Here is a 23,687-nt window from a genome sequence, read left to right as displayed (position 1 = left end):
AGCTCAGTGGTTTCACTATATATTAAAGCTGCTATCAGGGAATATATGTAGAACAAAAGTCTGAAGTACTAAATACTATAAATTCAAATGATATTCAGGGCTCAGTTGTGCTCTGGAAAAAGAATAAATGTGTGGCTTTGCTAAAAACAACAAAAGCCAATTTGGAGAAATGTATGAGTACTGCTAGAAAAGCTGAACTATACATCTCTATGTAAAATTGCATGTGACTAGTGTAAGTGCTGTTCTGTCACAGCTAGGGCTGCTGAAATTGTAAGCAGGTAGCAAAAATTTACTGTTTAATATTTCACGGATAATAATTGTTCTGAATGCTTTAAATAGGACAGGAAATGTAGTGTCACAAACTTGACATTTGAATATTAATATTGATACTGAAACAGTCTTGCCACAAAGAATGCCAGGACTGCAGGAGGAAAGACAGCATTTTGATCAGATAAAGACAGAAAAGTTCTAAAGCTCTTCAGATAGGTTGAAAAAATGCCTTATGAAAACCGTGGCACAATTACCTTTCAGGATTGGACATTCTATATCCAGTTTTGGAAATACCGCTACACAGATAAAGTTGGAAGCAAAGAGCTGTTCTGTCATTTCTGTCTTCCCCCCTCCTCCTCCATTTGCTACTTGATGAAGACTGTCTCAAAAAGGTTAATAGCACAGGTCTTCAAAGTGTTTTGGATTCACTTATACAAATATATGAGTGACGAGGGTTCAGGAGAAGGTGCATGGGGATGTGTAGTCTCTACTGGCCATTCTCAAACTTGCTTGAGGTGTCTTCTAAGTTCTGTTCTGTAACATCAAGATTTGGCCATGGGTTATTGTATTAAAGAGAGACCTTTACTGTCTAAGCATAAAGTAGGACTGACTTCCTTTTTTTTAAGAAGCAAGCTTGCTCTCCCCCACATCTGTGTGCAGATGAGTGTGTGTATAATCACCTACTGTAAGTTCATTATGGCTTGCCTGGTTCTTAAAAAAATGTGTGATGAGATCAGAATGCAGCACTTCACATACAAATACACGGTAAGTTGCAGCCTACCTACATGTTGGAGCCCAAGGACCATTGCCTCTTTGCATTCACAGTGTAATAGATCTCCCCCAAAGAGGGTGCAAAATAAAGATGGAGACTGGTGAAGATCACTAATGATACTTTGCAAACAGAAGAGGCCATCCAAAGCCAGGGCCGTGTGAGGAACAGGAATATTTCTGTTCTGTTGCTCTATGTAATGTGGTGTTGTGGATGGTACCCCAGCGTTGATAAATCTCTTGATAGCTTTTGGCAACTATGTTGTTATATAGATAGTTTGGTCAGTCATATAGTGCTGCTAGGTACATTGCCTTCCAAAATGTCTTATCATGGAGTATGTAGAGCACACTTTTGGCATTGTGCACCAGTTTGATTCTAGCTGTTTGGCTATGTGCGAGCTAGTTAAAGGAGTTTTCTTTTTTGGGGGACAGGAAAGAAAAGTTTGTTAGCCTCCTTTCTGAAAGTGTTTTCATAGTTGTGACTTTTTTCCCTTCAAAGATATATCTTGCACTTTCAGACTCTTTATTTTCAGAGGTGATTGATGGTAACTTTTATCTTTAGAATGTAAATGCAATTTTAGCATACTTTTGCATTATATAATACTTCTCTCTGCACAAACTGATTACCAGACAAATGAAAGAGATAGGTGTGTATTTAAAACCCAACTACACAAAACCAAAATACAGTTTACCTTCTGAAATACTTACTCATAGTTGTAGGTGTTGCAACATATTTATGCCCAAGTGGCACCATTCTGCTTTGCCAAGTGTAAGCAGCTCCCTTTAGCTGTGTGTTACCCACTGTAAGTGGGAGGAGAAATTGGGCATTTTGCTGAAACCATTGTAATGCCTTTGTGTCTCAGCGGTGGTAACCTACACAGAAACAACCCCTCTGAGGTACCTTTTTCAGGAGGATGTTGGGGGATCCCAGATCCATGGCAGTTTTCAGCATTCCTGTCCAAAGGGGGAAACAACAGCACTTTTATTAAGAAATGCAAATCCTCTGCTGTCATTATGCATATACAAACCGGGCAGACTCCTGACCCTCAGGTGATGCCAATGGCATTTTAGCCTGTCCGAGTTGTTGAATTCGTTAGGGACGAATCTAATTTTCACTCAGGAGACCTGGATGAGATAGTAAGACAGTAACACATGGAGATGTTACTCTCCAGGACTGTGCTGTTTGTAAGGTGTTGCACAGCATGTGCAGAGTGGATGGAAAATGGTATCCTGGAAGCGTTCCAGTTTGTTATCATTTTGAAGTCATTTTGCCCAGGCACAAATGCTGATGATTGTGTGGGGAGCGTCTAGAGCTGCAAGGAGTGGAAGGTGAGTCTCCCACACCGTAGCTTAGGTTGTAACTAGTAAATGACATTTTATTTTGTGGCCAGCTATTCGCCTGACTATCCAGACATCTGCTCCAAATAAAAATCAAGAAAATAAAACACTCAGGAGACTTTGGCCTGTTATAGTATGGGTTGCTGTTGCAGATGATTATATAGATCTATTTTACTGCCTGTTCCTAACGCCAAGATTTAGTAAAGCAGCTTGATTTGGAACTGTCTAGAAACACAGCCCAAACTGGGAGTAATCATACTGAAACAAATTACTTTTTTTTACATCCTGTACTTCCTCTATGTCTTCAGCTGTTTCCCAGAGTATCAGCTACATTTATTGACAGTGGTAGGATAATAGGTTAAATGAATTTTTTTTTAAAAATATATTTTTTAAATGCACTAGTATAGCTGCTTTTAGGGTCAAAGAAGTAAATTGTTAAGATAACATTAATCTTCTGATTTAGTGCCTGAACCTGCTCCCTTGATGTTAGTGCAAATTAATGGAATTAGGATCAGACCTTTAAAGAGTAAGAATAATAAAAAACCCTAAGCCCCAACAGTAGTATCTTAGAGCTGACCATGTTAAAAATATGAATGAAAAATTGTGGCATATGCCTGATCCTCAGATAATTTTCATGGTGAATGGAATAATCTTCCATGGAGCTGTGAGTGGCCAATGTGTTATTGTACATCAGGGCCCTATTAATCCATAGATTATTGGCAGAGCATATGGTAACTGCTCCAAAGCATGCCATATACAACATGCTTTTATCTTTGTATTATTGTTTAAAACTACATTCTAATGTGTCACTGGGGATATATGTAGTCTTGGAAAAACTGTTTGCACTGTGGTATTTGCTAGTGATATGGTATATGACCAGGATGTACACTAGATATTCAACTTATGTACGCTGCAGAATTTGCAGAATTTGTTAATTTGCATTTTAAAATACTTGTCATTTCTGGAAATACCCCAAGGTGTAACTGTCCACAACTTCCCTTTACTAAATAATTATTAAATATTTGCTTTCAAAGATGAATCATGAGCCAGCTGGGGAGTGAGTTTCCCAGCTAGTGATTTTAAAACCTTACAGTCAGGACTGTGACCCAGAAAGGTGTTTTTTTTTTTTTTTTTTTTTTCACATTATTGCTGTCCTGTTCATTAATACATGTGAAATACCGAAGCCTGTTATCCAAATGCCCTGCCTCCCTGAGTGCAGTTTATTACCCTGCCTTTTAGAAGAATTGTTGGGCAGCTAGGAAGGGGTGCATGCAAGGCCAAAGAGCCTCATGTGGTTTAATCTGGAGGTGCTTCACCGTGTGTCATTGACCAAGGAGAAATCAGTTGCTTGTGTTTCTGGTCAGAGGTACCTAATTACACGTGAACCCTTGGGAGTAGGGGTTCAAACGCTGGGAGAGTTTGACTACGTCGGTCCTTCCAGGGTGGGGGGACACATTTTGGAGACTGGGGGTATAGGTTATGGTAGTGCTGGGTGTCTTGTCACTTGAAACTGTGAAATCTGGGGGCCTCATCTGCCTGTGTGCTGTTGAGGGATGGGGAGCTGCCTGGGGGCAGGTGACCCGATTTTAATTTTTCCCCATCTGCCCCTGCCTACCCTTTGCTGTTTTGTTTTGGTGAGGCTGATTTTTGTATGGTATTTGTGGGGTTTTGGGGTGGTAAACAGCACTAAATAGAAATGCATTCATTACACCTGTGTCTTACTCCTCTAGGTGTCCCGCTAGCTTAGCTTCAGTGATAAATCCATCCCCACCTTAAGCAAGTTCACCGCATTTTGGGCACTTGAACTCCCCAGGGGGCTGCGGCCCAGGGTGTCTCCTGTGCCTGTGGGGAGGTGCTGGCGGCAGGGCCTGTCCAGCCTTTCCTGAGGGCCCTGGGCTTGCTCCCGGACAAACACCACCACCCGTGTCTCCCTGAGCACACACGGGTGGATGCTGGAGGCTGGCCGCTTCCCCTGCCCTGCCTGCCTTTCTGAACCCCAGCCCCACCACGTTTCCCAGCGAGCGCTGGCGTGTGGGCCTGCGGCCGGTTGCTCCCACCATATTGGAGCGGCGGCTGCTCATCACGGGGGTTTTGGGCACTGCTCTGTGCTGCTGCAGGGTCAGGTTTATCCCGAGAGTGTGCGCTTGTGGGTGCTGGGTGCCAGTGGTGCAGCTGGGCTGTGGGGTTAGAAAGAGGGATGAGGCATGTGGGGGCTGCCTGCGAGCCTGCACGCCTTCTGCATGGTTTCAGGATACCTGGGAAATATTAAGGTAATTAATTGCTAAGCCTGGAGTTTGATTAAATACACCCCAAATGTTGCATAATAATGTCTATAACCCACATTTTTCTGTCCTTTAGGAAAGTTGCCCCTTTGGGGTAACGGGATACAGCATGGTATCATCAGTACAGCAGGGTTGCACTGCTTGTGCGTAAACTGTGGGGGAAAGTACACACTGCTGCAGCCTTCGCTGGAGGCTGGGCACTGCAGAGCGATGTTGGTTACGTTGGTTAATTGGTTTGCAGTGTAAGGGTGGTTTTTAGTTTGTGCTCTGTGGTGGCAATAGTGACCAGTGACTGTGGTCCATGCACCCAGTCGACTCAGGGCCCGACTCTGAAGAGCAGTGATTCAGGAAAGCAAGCTGGCTGGCAGCTGGCACCCAGTCGCTCTGTGGAGGGCTTCACTTCTACCGGGAAAACCTTAGGGAGCTTGCAAAGGGAAAGAGATTGAGAACCTGCTCAGCCTTTCCGCAGGTGAAGTGAGATCATAAAGTTCTCTTTTTGGTGTGCTGATTGTTATGTAGATTATTAATTACAGTTTTTCATTTTCACATCATTTCTCCTGCTTCTTTCCTGTCCATTTCGAGTCAGTTGATATCGCTGTCTTTCTCTTTGAATGTATGTGAAGTTTTTTGATATCCAAAATTCTTTAGTGATCTGAAAAAGTAATTAAACAGGGTGGCTTTGAAAACACGGTAGGGTAGCTTAGTGAATTTATTTAAAAATTAATGTTTAACATACAACTTCTGTAAAGTTACCAAACATTCTGTGAGCAGTGTTGTATTTATGTCTGTTTTCAGAAAACTTGAGAGTTTGCTGGAAAAATCATCCTTTGGAGTGAAATATTTTCTGATTGTATTCATTATGAAAGGGAATAAACAGTTAGTGTTTGTGGGAATACATCCATTTGTCAGGCCTTGTAGTAAATTACAATATTCCCCTGGCCAGTTTTGAGATGCTGGTGTGGAAGTGAAAACCCCCTCATTTCATTATTTAGATATATGCAAATAATATTTTTTTTTTCTTTTTTGCACTATCTCTGACAGCTTCTTAAAAATTTCACTGCGCCCCTGCTAGATGGGCCCGAAACAGGATAAACCAGTCCTGAAAGTTCAACCTCATTCCTATCTGAGCGTGCCGCCTCTCTCGCTTCGTTGCGAATTCACATCAACCCACTGGCATGATAACGTGGAACAAGCTGCGGAGTCATCTGCAACTTTGCTTAATTTTGAGCAGTCAGGCTGGCAAGAGAGTGGAAAATGCTCTTCAGCAGGAGGTTTGATGCTTAGAAAAGTCTGAGAGGGAGCGCAGAGTTGTGCCGCGCGTGGGAGTAAATTCTCACTTGGGTGGGGACGGCCTTGCTCCTGTCCTGTGCCTGTTGGTGCCATGGTGCAGGATGGCGGAGGAGGAGCAGCAGGTCATGCCTGCTGCCTGCCCTTCCTAGCTGTCTTCCCTTGGCGCTCCGGTGGGCCTTGCCCACGCGTGATGGCAGGGAGGTGCCCCACGGGGGGTTTGCTTGGGCAGCGTCCTGCGTGGTAGGACTCATGGAGCCTTGCTGGAGTTTGAGTGAACTGTATAATTAGTATCATTTTAGCTTCCAGTCGGCTGTAATAGTACCAGGAGGCTGTTTCTGCTTTGCATAACTTACTAGAAAAGATATTTTTACTTTCCTACATGTACGCCTTATATAGAAGAACATGTGGTATGGCTTTTTGTCAGGAGACAGCATGAACTGTATTTTTCAGTGTCACGACCGGCAAGTGTGAAATCTGCATCAATGCTTTTCCCAAGCATCCTTCAGGGTGACTAGGGAGAAGTACTGCTGGGTGTGCAGGATGCTCGTGTCTGAGCTTGGGGCAAATGACGCCAGTGGGGACCAGAGTAGGCAAGGGAATTTTTTCATTAGGTTTGTTAGTAGTCAAGCTGGGGAAGTGATCTGAGAAGTCTTCCAGCCTGAAGGATGTGAGGTGGGAATGGATGGGAGGAACTCTGAGTGACAGGAGGGAAGCAGTAGTCTAGGAGAAGGATGGTGCAATAAAATCAAATAATAAAACACACCCATAAAATTGCAGGACCTTAAGTTTGAGAGTAGCTCTATACTTACATGCTTGGCACAATGTTCATTTCTAATTTGTCTCCTTCCTTCAGGCTTCCTCCTGCCAGAGAGGTGGTCTGTGTGCCTGTTGTCTGCAGCTGGAGAGCCCCTGGTTTGGCCATGCCAGCAGTGGCAAAGGACCATAGCCAAGGGAGATAAGAATTTTCCTTGTAGCAGTCATTGCTCTTGGGTGGGTGTGCTTGGCTAGTTTTCCAGATCACAGACTTCAGGCAGTAGGGCATTAGAAATATTATAGGCTATTAAATATATTGTTGGAGCATTTGGCTGCACAAACTGCTGCTTTTAATAGAGTTCAGATTTGAGATTTTGGGGACTGAGAGGGTTTGGACGTAAGCTTTGTTAATTTGGCTTTGAAAAAGGAAGTTCTTTCATGCTTTGGAGGAAAAAAAATACGAAGACAGAACTGCAAGTCTCTTCCTTAAATCAAAGTTTTCTGTCTGAAATGGGAACAACTCAGCAGAACAGTTTAAGTAAACATGGCCATAACTGCTTATCTGAAACACTGGCATCCTCTCTTCTTACTGTGTTACTTTTTTGTGGTGTCCTGGCGTCTCTCAGTCACTGATGTGTTTGTTCTCACAGCAGCCTCTTTGCAGGCATATACTTTTACGTTCACTTGATAGTTGTCACCAAGATTTGAGGCTTCATCTGAAGAGCTTGCTCCAGGAGTGTAGATTTCCTACACCTCTGTAGATGAGATTTTTGAATTGCTGTCTGAAAGTTCTTTCCCCCTCCAGCCCCCACTTTGTCTCTACCTGTCATGGCTTCTTCTTTTATTATAGGGGGAAAAACCAGACACAACTGTTCCTGAGTCATCTCAAGTTAGTGTCCAGCACAGAACAGGGTAAAATCTAAGCTAGAGACAGCAAGCGACTGATGATGTTGGGTTGTAGCCTATGTGGGGGTTCAGTGAGCACAGTGTAAACACTGTCAGAATTGCTGAAAAATCATGTATGTGTGTGAGAGGGTAAGGAGCTAGGTACTGTCCTCTAAAGCAAGTGCCTGAGTGTGGGATTGTGTTTCTTCTGCTAGGTAAAAATAAATGTGCTGTACTGTGAGAATGACTTACTGATACCTGACAGTACAGCTTTGGTGGTTTTGCCTGTGCGTGTTAAAATACTGTAGACCCACACTGGGTCTCTTATCCAGGGAGCACTGCTACATGTAAGTCAGTTTTGTGCACTTGGGTGCTTCCACTGTACTGTTGCTTGAAACTTCATTATTAAAAACAATTTTTATTCGAGTTAATATTTTGCTCTTACAGTTGGCTTCTAAAAGACCAATTTGCTTTAATTAGTACATGAACAACAACAACGTTTTAGTTACAGAATGTAGGATAATAATTTATCTGATAGGTCTAGTAATGTAAAAAAAATCTGTGATATTTCGTAGAGTACTTCTTTATTTTCTGTAGCATATTCTTTAAAGTAATGGAAGAATAGGAAATGGGAAGTGAGCAAAGTGTATTGTTTTTTCATGGGAATGAAAGTGTCTACACATTTGTGAGGCTCTAGTATATGTTTTTCCTCTTTTTGGCTACGTTATGAGGAATAAAATCAATTAAAGGAAGAAAAAGAGAAAAAGAGGACTGTGCCTCTCTCTCTGCCAGTTCTCATGCTTCAGACAATAGTGCATCAGGACATGGGAATTGATCTCAGCCATATTTTTAGTCATATTTTAAAAAATTATATTTCTTGGTGAAATAGTCTCAAAAATTATAAAGCTAGTACACATGCACATGCAAGTATATTGCACTGCCAGTGTCAATCTTGTACATAAAGAGCTTCACAACTGTTTGGATCTGCTCTTCTTTCATAATGGGCTGCAACTTGTTTACTAATACTTGAAAGCATGTACACATCAAATAAATCTCTGGTATTTGGGCCATAGTGTACCAGCATTATGCAAAGGGAAGATTAACCACACTCTGTATTAGGCTACGATCCACTTTACTCTTGATTCCTAGCTATACTAAATCAACCAAACCATCAAAGAACAAAATTAGTGGAAGGGTTCCTCAAACAATAGATTTATTTCCATGTTTATTTGTGTTATTGTTAAGAAAAAGGCAATCAGAAGAGCAGATGTCCTTGGGGCACAGGGCATTATAAATTAATCATAAGGCATGAAGTGAGCTTTCGGGTGTGGAAAACTAGCAACAGATGCGAACATTACATTGCTGCATCGTGTGGTGCGTACGGTGTTGCTGCAACAGCTGAGAGACAATACGCTCGTGTTGACTGCTGGTGCTGTTAATAGATAGTCTTTAGCAAACATTATATTGGCAAATCTGACACAGAATGAATTTGCAACAGTGACTCAAAAGACTTTCCTAACATGAAGCATCTTTATTGCATATCATTTTAGCTCTTTCCTGTTTTTACTCTGCTCTCTTTCAGCGAAAAGGTCAAGAAAAGCAGTAGCTCAGCGACTGAGTTTTTCAGAAGTGCTTTAGAGCAGGGCAAGTGGGGAAACCTCTTACAGTGGTGTCTTACCCAGTAAGTTAAGCCTTTTGTTCTTCAGTTAATTCATTTTCCCTATATTTTTATTGAATCTTATGTATCAGATCAATTAAAGTGACTTTTAAGGTATCTCCAGGCAGGTGTGGAACTCCTCATCCCCACCTTAGCTTTCCCCCTCCCTCAGAGGTAGCCTTTGCCATATGAAACCCGTTAGCCCATCATGCGAGACATGGCTGACCCTCTGCACTGAATGTAGTTGGTTGCCATATTCAGGTTCGGAGAATTACACTGTGTAGTGTGTGCCTCTTTCTTCTTCACTTTCCCTGCACACGTGTGTGCGTGTACCCACACACTTGAACATTGTTCTCTCTTTGCCATTGTGCTCTGAAAGCCACCAGCTGCATTAAGGAGAGATTTTTAAAAGCCCGTATCAGGAGCTTTTGTGCTTTCTGTAAAGCAGTAAGATACATATATTTGATATTGCTATCACTATAAGGAATTTAAAAAAGAGAGCTGTGTATGGTAACAGAAATGAAGGCATACAGGAAGATTATATTGGTGTAGCTAGAGCTTCAGCTAATGCTGGTGCCTTATGGTTGATTCGGATTGAAGGTCAGAGCCTTAAAAAGTTAAGTGCTGAATATTCAAATTTAATTTATAGCATTAAATTAGGATGGCATGTAAGTTTAACTAGCCTTAAGGGTGCTAAGTATTTCCAGCTGTGGCCTAAAGGACTTTCAGCTGTTCAGTAGTTCTTGTGATTGAGTCTGATACTACTTACTGTAATGTTCTTGCACACCTGATATTGCTGCATTTTTCACAGGTATGGCTTTCTTTGCTCACATCTTTTCATGCCTCATTAGCTAACTCTTCTGTTCTGCAAAATTGGCAGGATGACAGCAGGCAACTCCCTCATCCTTTTGTGTTAGGACTAATCCTTGGGGTTCTTTCTGATGTGTCTCCAGAAATATGTATTCAGCTTAGGCTGAATTGATTTGTAATACTAAAATGTGGACAGTGCAGATCACTTTCTGAGTATTTTATGTCTTTTAAAAAAGAAATTGTTAAAGAGGTATGTATGAACAGTTCCAGAGTCTTAAACTCTCTGTCACATAAAAAATGTTTTTAAAATACAGATGTACTTTGGCACATGCTTAAGTACTTTGCTGAATCTCTACGTTTGGCTTTGTTAAGCATACTTGGAGCATTACAAATAACAATTAGATGATTGGTCATTTAACAGGTTATGGTATTTTAGTGCCTTGAATTGTGTTTTTATGCTTTGGCATGATAGACAGATTTTTGTTTTGATTTCAGATTACATGGCTCGTTTTTACTTGTCTTTTTTTACTTAACATATGATTTAATTAAAATTTTATTGCAGTGATTGATAGTTGCTTTATTTGATACCTGTTTGTAGGCTTTTATTCATTACTTTTTCAGTGTACTGATATTTGTCAGAAGAGAATGATACTATTTCTTTTGTCAATGAAAATGAGGCTATAAATTACTGTAATTTTGGGATACATTTCTGGTATGAGCAAACAGTATTCCCTCGGTGAGTATTCCGCTATGGAAAACTGGGTTATGCATAATATATTTTAGAAAAGACCTGTATTCTTCTAAAGAGGAGTGGCATTGCACAACTGGAAACTGTAAGAAGAATCTAAATATATGTGTATCTGTATTCAAAGTATGCCTCAGCATCTGCAGTGTTGTTCCTGCTGGTTTATGTCAGGGACTGGAAATGATTGGTTGCAGCTTCTGTTCCTGCTTTTTTTTTTTTTTCTTTTTTTTTTTTTGTTGTTGTTTTGTTTTGTTACCTCAGTTCTGTAGGACATGAAGTGAATGGTTTAGCTCTGTGCACCTCGGTGCAGTCACCTGCCAGGTTCTTCCCAGAGCTGCCCTGTGGCTGCTGCTGCTGCGGCTGCATTAGGTCCTGAGGTGGTGATACTCGCAGTCACTAAAGACCAAAATGAAAGTCACACAGATGTGTGACTCTGTGTTTTACTGACAAGTACAAAAGCATTTAGCAAAATTACGACTCAAGAGTAAGCTGTGGGAGAAGAGAGGATATGATATATTCTCTCCTGCTAAAATCATAGTGTTAACATTCTTGGCAGCGTCACCGAGCTCCACAGTAACTTCTGGTTTACATTTTAAAAATGCACCAAATAGCATATACTGTTTAATTCCGGGTTGCATTACGCAACAGAATGCGATTGCCTCAGTGAAGCACATCTGCATTGCGAGAGTAAACTCTCCTGGGAAGCAAGCGCATCTTCTGCAGAAGTCGGAGTGAGGCGTGGGCAGGGCATTGCTGTTTTGGCAAGCAGAGGGAGCCAGTGTTGGAAAGCTGCCTCACCTTTCACTTTCCATGGAACTTACCCTTTCTCCTCGTTTCAGGCGCCAGCCGCTGCCACTTGCTTCTCCTGATGCTGGTGTGGGGCTGGGGATGCTTTCAGTGGTTGATGAAAGCATTCATCTGGGATTTGGGAGCCATGGTCTCTGCTGTCTGGCTGGTGTTTTTTGATCCCTGAGCAGAATAGACTATTCGGGAGCAGCAAGGAATGCAATTCAAGAAACATCTAGAAGAGCTAATAAAATGTTTTGGTTTTATTAAATAAATAAGTAAAAAAAAACCCAGCCAAAACCACAACTCTGTGATAGTATCTCCTTTAACTGATAAGTCAGCAGCAGTTGATGGCAGGTATAAAATTCCTGTCATTTTTACACTGTATTTCAATTTGCTTCTTCCAAGCCCTTCTCTTGCTGGAAGCAAAGTCAGGCTCCTGCTGTCTCAGTTCAGCTGAAGTTCTTCCTGTCATCCTAAAGGGTGGTTATCAACCCTTCCATTCCTCTTATCAGCATGCATTACGTTTTTATGGCAGTGTTTAGCAAAGACTTTCCAACAGTGCCTATGACAATGTAATTGGGCTCCTCTCTCTGATAGAAATTACTCCCTCTTTAGTGGGGGGCTCTGGATGCTTTCTAACACGTCTTTTTTTGAAGCAGGCGGGGTGTCTGGTAGGCTGGTCTGTAATGTGGGTGCACAGAATTTCACCAGGCACTATTCAGAGTAGTTATTCATGGTTTGCTGTTAAACTGCGAGACTGAAGTGAGTGAGGTTCCCTAGGGGTCTGTCCTGGCTTTGGTAATACTCATTGTTTTCATTATTGAAATGATTGATGAAGCAAAAAGAGCAGTTACTAAATTTACATAGGAAAAGAAGCATGTAGGAAGGCTGCAGGCTCCTTGGAAGGCAGGATTAAAGTTCAGAGCTGCCCTGGCTTACTGGAGAAATGGTTTGCGGAAAAAAGCAAAAACCAAAACCAAAACAGGATACAAACTCAGAAGCACTCTACAGGGATAGAAATGTCCACTTGCATGACACGGGACGGAGAACGGCTGACTCAGTAGTGGTCCTACAGAAGAAGGTCTGTGAGCTGGAGTTGGGCTGTGCTGGAGGCAGTTTGGCCTGGTTTAGTTGAATGGGGTGTTAAAAATCACAGCTGGTTCCCAGACCACCAGAGAAAACCAGCCTGCAGCATGTCCTGCTCTCCTATCCCCTGGGAGCTGGGCTGCCAGCACTCTGCTGAGTGGGCAGCTTTCCCTTCCCTCCCCTGCCTGCTTCAGCTCCGACCCTGGCGCTGGCGACCCTGCGGCTCCACCGTGAGAGCCCCGGCCAAACTCCTCCCAGGCCTGCTCCGTGTGCCCCGACACAGCCCATCTGAGGGCGAAGGCAATTCTCAACCTGAGTTGTACAAGGAACAAAGCTTCCCCATCCCTGCCCCTTGAAAAAACACTGCTTTGGGGTGTGTAAAGAAAAGGCAAGGAAATAACCTGTCCACTCCACTCAGTGTTGGAAATGGCTCAACATCTAGTATGGGGCACAACACAGTCAAGAGCCAGCTGGATGGCATCCAAGGAGAAGGCAGTGAAAATGATCAAAGATTTGGAAAACATGACCTGGGAAAGAAGATGAAAGAATTGGGATTGTTTAGTCTACAGGGGAGAAGGCCAGTAACAGACATGATAGCAGTGTTCAGGTATGTGGAAGGTTCCTACAGAGAGGAAGGGAATAAACTGTACTGCACGACTGCTGGGGTTAAGACGAGAAGAAGTGGGCTTAATTTGAAGGTGGCAAGTCATAGGTAAACATTTAAGGAACCTTTAAAGTGATAAGGGTATTTTGGTACTGCAGTCATTTGCCTTTGAGAAAGCTGTGGAAGCATCGTCACTGAAGGTTTTTATAAAACAGACAAACCTCCTCCAGGAATATTTTGGGTATTGCTTTGGGGAAGGAGGTGGAATATGTGCTTCTGAAGATTGTTTCCCAGGAAATAATGAAGCTAATTTTTTTTTGTTTGCTTGTGATTCTGTGAACTTAGGTAATCTCTAATAACCCAGCAAATAACTCAGAAGATAGTGGCAATTCATTATTGCAACATATCAGTGGTAAATAGACAGCTGATTTATGCACAAAACCCGATGATGATATCCTTCTGCTCTCTGTTCTAGTTAAAAAAAAATAATCTGTGAGTAAGCTAATTTTACTGGAACGTTTCGGAAGGCTGTTCCTGTAAATATATTACTCTATACAGAAATAGAGGAAGTGATGTTGCTTGGCTCTGCTTATTGAAATATTGTGCAAACACAATCAGTACCCACTAATACATAGCGTGGCCGTAGTAAAGCCAGCAGTACTCCATGAGGCACTGCAGTTTTACACTAGAGTGTGATATATTTTCAACCTAGATGTTCATGTACTTGTGCACTTCTTTTATGTGGAGTCGGGAAGCAGACTGAGAAGAGCTAGGCTTTAATTACCTCATTGCTATCTATATACATGAATTATTCTTCTCCATTGTCTCGTTACATTAAGTGCATGAGGCAGCAATTGAAGAACAAACCTCAAACTTGTCCTTTGCTTTTTAAGCCAAAAAGCACTTTGGCAGCTCCTGCAGGCACCGTGATTGCATCTCTCCGTGTGTTTGTCATTCAGTGTATGGGGGGTGGCATGGGGGAAAAAGAGAGGTTCTTCCCCATAGTGTAACCTCCTGCCTTGAGAAATAACTTGTGGTGTCCCCATGGATAATTTTCTCCTCCTTTTGTTCTCACTGGAGTGTCACCTCCATGACTCTGCAAGTTTCTGCAGGTCCCCTGAAGCCTTCTAACTCAGTTTCTGCTGTAGAACAAAAAAATACTTTTTCTTTTTGAAACACAGCTTCCCCTGTCCTCGTTGCTGTGCAGGGCAGGGAAGAGGATGCCTGTGCTGCTATAGCCTGTGGGAACAACCTTGGGTGGTGGAGGTGTTGCAGGACACCCGTAGGAGGGACTCCCGAGTAGGTAGGGCCAGGCCATTTGGGTCGGGTGAGAGCAGCCAGGCTCCTTCTCTCCTGCCCAGCGCAGCTCCCTGCTTGACTGCCCTGAGGGGTGTTTTGTCACTGTCATCCTGGGACTAGGAGCACTGGCGGAGGATGGTGCAGAGTCACCATGTGCCCAGCATGGATTTAGCAAGGCTTATTGTAATCCTGGCAGGATCCACGCTAACCCTGAGCCGTCAGACCTTACCACACGCTCGTGTCCCCGGCCCTGCAGCTCTGGCCACGCAGTGCTGTGCTTACGCCAAGAAACCTGCTGCTGAGCCAGTCCTGGTGCTTCTGCATCTGGAAGAACTGCTCTGAGCACTCAAGAGTTGCTGGCCATTACCTCTTTGCAAAAGCTTGCTCCTTCTAATCTGCTGCTATGCAGGTCTGTGTCCTGATCGAGCGTGATAACAAAATGAGGGCATGCATGCGCATGTGGACACATGTGCGTATATTTTAGCCTCTTGCCTTTTTAAAATTTGAAATACATTGGGACTGAGACAAATACGCACTAGTATCTGCCATGCATCAGCAAACTAATGTTCTTCATGATTTTGAGTGTCCGGTCTCATGAGAAATGAATCAGCACTGCTCCTCCTATGGCAGGTTCTTCAGCGGGGTTTAAATCACTGATTTCAGTTGTGACTAAAATCAGCGGGCAGGAAAACTTTATTAAAATAACCAGCTTCTAAATCTGATTTTGCATTTCCTCATTTTAGTTATTGTCCTTAAAGAAGGGGATGCTTTCAGTACTTGAAATAATTTGATACATCTTTTTTTAAACTTAGACTACATTATATTCCTACAGATGTTCCACCAGTAATCTGGTCCAACATAGATTTCTGTGGGCCTCTCATTTTTCTGGTTTTCATTTTAATCAGTGGTGCGTTTTCTGTTCACTGTTTACTAGATTGCATTTTTGCATGTGACTTGTGTCAGGCTACATTCACATGAAAATAAACCTTCAGCAAAAATGCAGAAAAAGGAGAATTCGAAATATTTCTGTCACTTAACTAAATACTTCCTTGAAATAGGAGGGAAAAAAAATTAAACTTGCTTTGCATTAAAATTAAACCATTTTTAAAGGAACCTGTTAATTTGTAGTTATTAAGTTGATTTATTATTTTTTCTCACAGTATCTTAAATAAGAGTTTTGGTAATCATAGATCGATCCTGAACTCTTGCATACCACTTCTGTTAAGAAATTATTTGAACTCCTATTTTCTTACTTTTACAACTTCCAGTTCCTTTCTGATGTTTGAGCTAGTTATTTAACTCAGCCTACTAAATGCACTGTAGTGATAAAGATACCCTCTCTGGCCTGGCAAAGAGACTGCTACTGAAAGCTGATGTAGGATGTCAGTCAGTTCTGGTTTAAGAAGTGTAGTCAGTAACTGCTGTCAGTTCCAAGGTTTGATTTTCTTCCAGACTTCAGCAGCAAGCACATCCTTCTCTAAATGTTACTTTAAAAAAGCTGAATTCAGACGGTTTTGATAGATTCAGTATTTGAATATAATATGGTTTGTCACCACCTAGTTTAGAATATGTCTTCATTTACGTACAGAAATGCATGAGAGAGAAGTCACTTGCATCTTACTCTGTATGCGGAAGGTGGTGACCTAGCTCCAGTGTTCCCAGAGAGAGAGAAGAGGGTTACACAGCAGCCCAAGGAGAGGAACAGGGTTTGGAGCTTCTCTGTTGTGTTCCCAGTCATGTTCTTGGATCTTGCAAAAGTGACTCGGTGTTTCAAATTCGTCCAGTTGTAAATGAGGAAGTGAGACTGAGCACTGTTGGGGGATTTTAGGAATAAAGTTAGTGATTTTGTTCCCTGCCATGCTACGTAATCTCTCCCAGGAAAAGGCAAGCAAATTGCTACTTCACCATTTCATGCAGCCATCCCTCCAGGATTGCAGTGATGGCTGCTGGTCCCACGGCAGGCAGCAAGCTCAAGGCACGTATGGATCAAGTGTGGTAACACTGATGGCTTGTGGAGTCCCGTGGTTTTCTTCTCAGGCAGCTTTGCAAACATGAGCTGGAAGTAAAGATACTAGACAAACTAATTTTCTTTCTCTAGTGTGTATATGAAAGGCCAGATCCTGGAAACTGAGGAAGGAATTAAGGATGTGGTGCTGAGGTAAATCTTGAGAGATGTGCATGCGTGGAGGATCAGGTGATTCCCCCTCTTCCAGCTCTCTTAGCCATGACTTGTTTTGCTGTGCACACTTGTGGGCGTTCCTCCTGGTCACAGATCATGCAGGGGGACAAGTTATTGCTCCTGGCATGAACTGTGCAGGTTAACTCATAGCAACATAAGCTCTGTGCTCTATGACTTACACCTTTCCCTTCTGTACTCCTAGCTTGACACTCGTCCTTGGCCACCTTTGATGCAGAGAGTCACCCTTGCCTGGCAGTGTCTTGCATCTCAGGTTAGATGGATGAGTGCATCTGATGGCTCCTTTTGAAAGCGGATGCACAGAAGAGTGTGTCTTGCCAGGGGGCTGAAGCCAAGAGTCGTGGGAACTTTTTTGCAGAACTCTCAGTAACAGTTTGTCATCGATTGGTCACCATTTATCAGCCTCTGTGCTGGAGGGCCTGAAAGCCCCATGGTGGGAGTTACATAGATGCAGCACTTTCTCCAGGCTGAAGACAACTGAGTATTTACTGAGCCTGCGTCTGAGTTCTGATCACAATTTGTCACTTATTGTCTTCAAGTTAGTCAGTGCTCTGTGTCCACATGTAAATTGTGCAGTGCATTTCAGGAATTGCTTGCAGAATATATAGAAGCACTCACATCGTGAGTTCAGAGGCAATCAAAGAGCCCATGGAGTAGGAGAACCAGCAGTAAAATGGGTGTAAGGGTGTTTGTATACGGCCAGACCCTTCAATGAGTAACAGAAAGATTAGGCTGTGAAAAAAAGTTGTGCATCAGCTTTCATGAATCCTGTGCATTTTTTCTTTTCTTTTGATAAAAGAGATTGCCAGTGGAAGCTGTAATCAGGAGTATGTTTGTTTATAGAGCTGCAAGGGGGAGGCCAACACAGTGATTTGTGGCTGCAGACTGATGCACTAGTGCTGCAGCCAGCGAATGGTGGGCAGGGTGGGGTGGATTTCAGGAGCACGAGAGACACTAACTACAGGCAGTGAAGAGGGACCTTCTGCGAAGGAGTAAAGCAAGCAGTTCCTCTGCAGGCAGGCCAGAAAATGGAAGTAGCAGCTAGCAAAGCCTCTAGACAAGATTAAAACCGACAGGAAATGAAAACTAACTTCACTGTTTTTCTTACAGGCTGACCTCCCTCCCACTTCACTAATGCTCACTATGTCCGTAGGAGAGCAGTTCCTCTACCTACTTCTTGGAAGGCGCCAGCTCGGGTTAGAAAAGTGCGTGACCAAAGCGCAGAGCCAAGCTCTGCTCTCAGTGGGGCTGCATGAGCCTTGGCTCTCGGTCCAGCTTTATTTTAGACACACAGTTACTGTCATTATCTCTGTAAAGCTGCATTTGAAAGCAAGGACGTGTGTATAGAAGGAAAGTATGGCTCTTTCCTGTCTCTCTCTCTCTGCCTGTTAATCTGTTACAACAGATCTGTTGCTGTGCAGAGTGTGTTAGGCTCAGCAACTGCTCTTCCTCGGCGTACCTGCCAACTTTTGAAATCTATAAATAAGGATGTTTGGATTGGGGGGAATAGACACACCTTCTAACTCCATTGAAATACTTGGACACAACATGCTTATTTTGGCAGGACAGATTGGGAAAAATGAAGTACATACATATATTTTTCTAGAATATAGGGACTATCTCTCCCAAATACAACAGCTGGCATGTGTATGTGGCTAAAGCAGATTCGCCTAGATTTATGCTAGTCATGCTATGAGCTGCACTAAAAGAAAATGAAACAAGTCATCTTTCATCCCTCTCAAATGCAGACCTTTGCCAAGGTTTGTTTCTTAGAAATTAGATGAACCTGATGAAGCAGGACCTTGTGTCTAAAAATAGAACATTTTCATCTTGTCCCCTCACAGGCAAGGTATAATTCTACCTCAGCCAAGAAGTGAGATGAAAGGCAATTTGAGTTTTGCCTTATGTCTGTGTCTTCTTTTGAGCTTGTGACAGAGGGCCTTCATCTTTCCTGACCAGGTTCAAAAGTGCAGCGAGTAGGGATCCTGACAACGAAGAACCACCACTGCAGGTCGTTTATGTGGTCAGGGCAGCAGCTGCATTTTGCAGGTAATGTGGCCTTGCATGTGATGGGATGGTTTCTGCTACCCGAGAACGTGGTGCTTGGTCTCTTGGGGGCTAAGTGTTCTGCTCTCACAGCAAAACGGGGTTTGCAATCCTGAACGGAAAGATGGAGCTTTAAACCCAAGTTTTGCAAAGCCACCTGAGCTGCGGGTATCCTGGAGCGTAGCTCCGCCAAGAGCCCCGGCTGCCCTTGTGGCTTCTCGAGACGCGCAGGAGCTGTGGGGCTGCGGCGGTCTCCCGGCTCTGGAGGTGCCAGCTGGGGGAGGCAGAAAGGGGTTGGGGAGGTGGGAAGACTGCAGCCTCCTGCTCTGGGCACCCACCAGGAAGGCAGTCTCGCTAGCAGGAGAACAGAAGAGCTGGCCATCGGCCAGGTTGAATGCCATGATCCCAGGGACAGCTTCCTCCCCCCCACCCCCCTCTTCCTCCCTAACCTTTGGAGGTTTTGGAGGGTGGTGTCCCAGGGTGCGTGTGTGTTGAAGGGGGGGTGCCGTTGCTTTGCTTTCCCGTGCTTTTTTTTTTCGCACGTGGATCTGTCTGCACCTGTTTGCCCCCTGCTTTTCTAACCTCCCTCTGCGGCGTTCTTTGATTGAAGCGGATTGCGAGCCTGCAAGCCAGCGCGCGGCAGCTTGGCACGACCATTTCATTAGAGCAAAGGAGGCCTGTGTCCTGCAGGGTTGTTTTAGTAAAGACATGTCCCATCTGCTGCTTCTTATCACCCTTTTTATCTGTGCTGCTGACTCATGCAGTGTGGTCTGCTCAGCTCTCCATTGCAGTCACATCACACTTTGACTTACCTTTACTATGAATCATGCTTGTTTTTTCACTTGGCAAGTGTCAAGCCAAAAACAACCTAGTCTTGTCCCTTTCTTGTGTTCTGTCCTACCTTACCCTTTACATGTCCTTCTGTCATAAGCTTGTCCTTCCCCTCAAGCAAACCACCTGTAACTAAGTTTTAAGCTGTGTAATTTTGTCTTTCATAGCATCTGTGCACCTGAGGCTAGTGAGATTGCCAGGCTTGTCATAAACTGTGTTAGCTCCTCTTACTTGCCTTCACAGATATGTTTGGTAGAGATTTTTTTTTTTAATTATTTCCTCTTTTTCAAGAAAAAACATGTTTATTAATGTTTTGGTGTGAAATTTGGCACCAGGACATGCATCTTTCATATCTTTATATGTAGTATATGCTCACAGATCCAAAGCCTCTCGACTTTAAATTTGTCTCCGTGTTGGATTAATGAGACTGCGGCTTCAGATAACTTGTCCTGAAGTTTCCCTTGCTTGCTCTTGGCTTGTACTTCCAGAATCAACTCGTAGCCCAAATTGTGCATCCTGCGTGGGCAGTCGGTAACTTGGTACACTGAGCTTGAAATCCCCACTTGAAGTGCTAGTGTATTGTTTCCAGGTTGAAGAGGATGATAGAGTTTTACTACTGAAGGCTTAGTGGTGTTTCCTTGCTTCAGGTGAGGGGAGTTTTGCTGGTGACTTCTTTGTATACAGATTTGTGTCCCTTTGGCCCATTTCAGTGCTTGAGATCCCCTAATGCTTTTCAAAGGAGAGTCTGTACAATCAAACTGATGCCGAGTTCTGTAAATTACTGCCCTGAGCCCTTGGTCATGTCAAACTTCTGCTAAAACTGGCAGACTGGTTGAAATCTATTTGCCTTGAATAAACCTTGTAGAATTGGGCATTGTATATTGCTGTTGTGGTAACTACTTTGATATCATAGAAATTGGCCTGGAAACGAGGGACAGAAATACTGGGAAAAAGTTTAAGAACAGGAAGGGGGGGTAATGCCAGATTTTTATATTTAAAAAAAAAATTTTTCTCATATTCTTCTAGCAGAACACTCGGCAGGTTTAGATTGCTGTGTCAATTTTCTTTTCTAGGGACAAAATGAGACTTTTTTTTTTAATCAGAGCACACAAATGATGAGAACGCACAGCTGTCTCTTAGACTTGTGTGTAGAAAATGCTTTTCAGTGTTAAACATGTAGCATTTTTTTTAGACCAAGCTGCTTAAAATTTTTCCAAAGGCTAAGTGCATTATAGATTTATCTGTGCCCTTGGATGTAGCCTCTGAAGCAGCACCACCTGATCAAGCAGACTCTCCAGTCCCATCTCAGCTCTCTGAGATGGAGGAAAGTCCTTTCTGTACCGGATTGGCAGGGGGTCACGTTGGTTGGACACTTGGTTGCTCCTTCCTGTGGAAGGCGCTAGACCATGTTTTAGCATTTCCCTCACAGTGTGTGTGCTGAACTATGCCTTGGATGGGTAGGGCCCCTCGCTGCTAGGAGTTTGACCTGGATCAGAGGATGTGTGGTAAGTGTAGAAGCTTTACCATTCCGGGCTTGTGGGACTGGCCAGCCATTGGCTTCGGTCTCTGGGCAGGTGTGCCATGCCTTCTCCTGTTCCCATCTTTCCTTCCTATTTAGCTTGAAAACTTAATGGTTCTGTGAATTTGCTGTTGCTGGGTGTCTCTGGTGGTGTGCTGCCAAGCTTTCTTGGTCCCTGGTATAAATAAACAGGGCTAATCGTGATCATAAGCAAAATATTCCATTGTTTGAGAAGCATCTTGTTTTCTTGTAAGCCTCAAGTAATACAATCCCATAACTTCAAACCACAAATGTATGGCCCTCCTGTCCAACATTTGGCATTTGAGTAGGAAGCAGGGAGTGCTCGTTCAGGTCCTTGACCCTTGGAGCTTTTGCTTTTGCGAGAACATGACCATGGACGGTGTGTGTGTGTGTGTGTGTGTGTGTATATATATATATATATACACACACACATATATAATATATGCTGCTGTCCCTGACCTGCTGCAAATGGCTCTGAGGTGCATCAGGGCACGCGACGTGCTGCAAAGGAGATCGGTGCTTACGGAGGGAGGTCCGTGTGCCTCGCAGTCAGGCGCTGTGGCTGCACTCTTGGGAAGATGGTGGCATGCGGAGACTTCTCTATTTTCTGGTTTCGCTCGGGGAATGAAGGAGGAAGTGTGGGTGTGCAGACGGCTGGTGCTGTGCCCTCCTGCCGGGTACTGCTGGGCGGCTCTTGCCTTGGCAAGAGCAAGGTAGTGCATCTCCTGCCTCGGGACACTGGGCAGGATCGGGACAGGCTCAGGTTTACTCTGCGGCTCGTTTTACCCATATGCAAAATAGATGTATAATGATACCCGCCTTTGTTGTGGAATTGAGGCTTAATTCATTAATAAATTAGTGTTCGCTAAATGCCTTGAGATCCTGGAATCACGGCATATGCCCCAGAGCAGCAGCAACACTTTGAGGTTGGAGAACCATCTCCTCTCCCATGAGGAGGTTTTCCAAAAGGAGAGGCTCCGGCCCCACCCTCCCCAGCTCCTCCCTCCCCAGCTCCTCTCCCAGATTTTTGGATGAAGCAGTTCCACGCTGCGTGTTAATTGTATGGCTTGTTCCCTCTGAATTCTGCCTAAATAGATAAATAAATAAATAAACTGATGTGCTTAATGCAGTCAGCACGTAGGGCACTTGCCAAAAGAATTTCACAAAGCAGCAGAGCTGGGTTGCCAAATGTCATGTCTTTTATATAAAGCATTCTTCAGGAAGCAAAGTTGCACAGGGGAAAAAAAAAAAAAAAAAAAAAAAAGAAAATGTTATAAAAACTCTCACTGCAGTAAGAAACATTTTCTTCCCCCACAGGGAGAATGTCTGGGCCATGTCATGGTGGGATCAAGGGAGTCTATTTTTATTTCATCTTAAAGGCCCCTCTCTCATTTCTTTTCTGCACTCCCCCTCCCAAAGAGTAGCTCCTTACTGTGCTGACTTGGAGAACTCAGTTTAGATTAGCATTCAAAAGCAGGGTTGTGGGATCATCTTATATGTGAAAATATTTGCCAGTGGATTTTGGGTGGAGAGAATGCTGTTTAAACAGTGTTGGTGCCAGAATGTTTATTACTTTGATATGATTTAAAGATTGAGGAAAGGCAATGGAGATGGATTTTTTATTTTTAATTTTTTTTGGTGGGGAGTGTGGGGGAGACAACAAAACTTCACCATCAGAAAATAAGGCTGTATATTGTAAATGCATGCCAGTGTGTTTTTATTGAGAGATTATATGTACAGTTTATAGGTTTAGGTGTGTCTGTCTAGGTGTGCATTGCGTCACCTCGGTGAGCACGAGCAACATCCTGGCTCTCCTCTGACGGTTGGAGATTGCTGTGGGACTGCTGTGTTCAGAGAGGCTTGGTATCAAACCCTGCTTGAAGCTCACCCCACGCCGTGCCGTGCGTGGGCTTGCAGGAGCCGAGGCAGAGGTGCCCTGGGGTGGAGTGGCCCCTGCCACATTTTCCCCGGGGCGATGGATGCTGGAGGATGGGTGGGTGGGTGGATGGGTGTGTGTGGGCAGCAGGCTGGATCGTGCGTGGGCATTTTGGGGGGTCAGCATTGTGACCCCACAGGCTGTAGGCTGGGCCTGGGTGGGTGTCCTGGGTAGCTGGGCTGAGCAGCGAGTGGGGTCTTGCCCGGTTTCAGGGTGCTGCAGGGGTCCCTGATGGCAACTGGCTGCTGCTGCTCAGCTCACCCGGCTGCTTTTTGGTAAAGCTGTGGGAGGATGAGTTTTGGAAATCACTCTGTGTCGACTCATAGCATTGCTTCTGTTTATCCATGTACTCCCAGTTCCTATCTCGGGGCGGTTCTTACAGCTCCAGAGGCCAGAAATTTTTCCTCTAAATTAAAGCTTTGTTTTGGCAGCGTGTTGTCTGTGAGTGTCTGCCCTCCCTACGGCGCTCTCAGTGCTGTGCACTAACCAGTTGACTTTTTAAGCCTGGTGTGCGCTTACAATGTAAACATGGTTCATTGAATTGGTATCAATAACAAAGAA

The 23,687-nt window shown here is 43.8% G+C and overlaps 1 protein-coding gene across 11 annotated transcripts in view; it reads left to right on the top strand.

Annotated features, from left to right (window-relative positions):
• Positions 1–23,687, top strand: part of ATXN1 (ataxin 1) — a 246,212-nt gene that overhangs the window by 45,842 nt on the left and 176,683 nt on the right. The window contains exons 1-2 of one of the 11 annotated variants that reach the window (XM_042806663.1): positions 5,913–5,929; positions 9,169–9,267. The exons of the other annotated variants lie outside the window; for them this stretch is intronic. The gene's annotated coding sequence lies outside the window, so the exon portion shown is untranslated. Of the gene's footprint in view, positions 1–5,912; positions 5,930–9,168; positions 9,268–23,687 lie in introns of those variants that run through there. 11 annotated transcript variants of the gene reach the window in all.

Source organism: Tyto alba, unplaced genomic scaffold (genome assembly GCF_018691265.1).
Source record: "Tyto alba isolate M040663 unplaced genomic scaffold, T.alba_DEE_v4.0 Super-Scaffold_48, whole genome shotgun sequence".
Lineage (NCBI taxonomy): Eukaryota > Metazoa > Chordata > Aves > Strigiformes > Tytonidae > Tyto > Tyto alba.
This window is presented reverse-complemented; position numbering and strand designations above follow the sequence as displayed.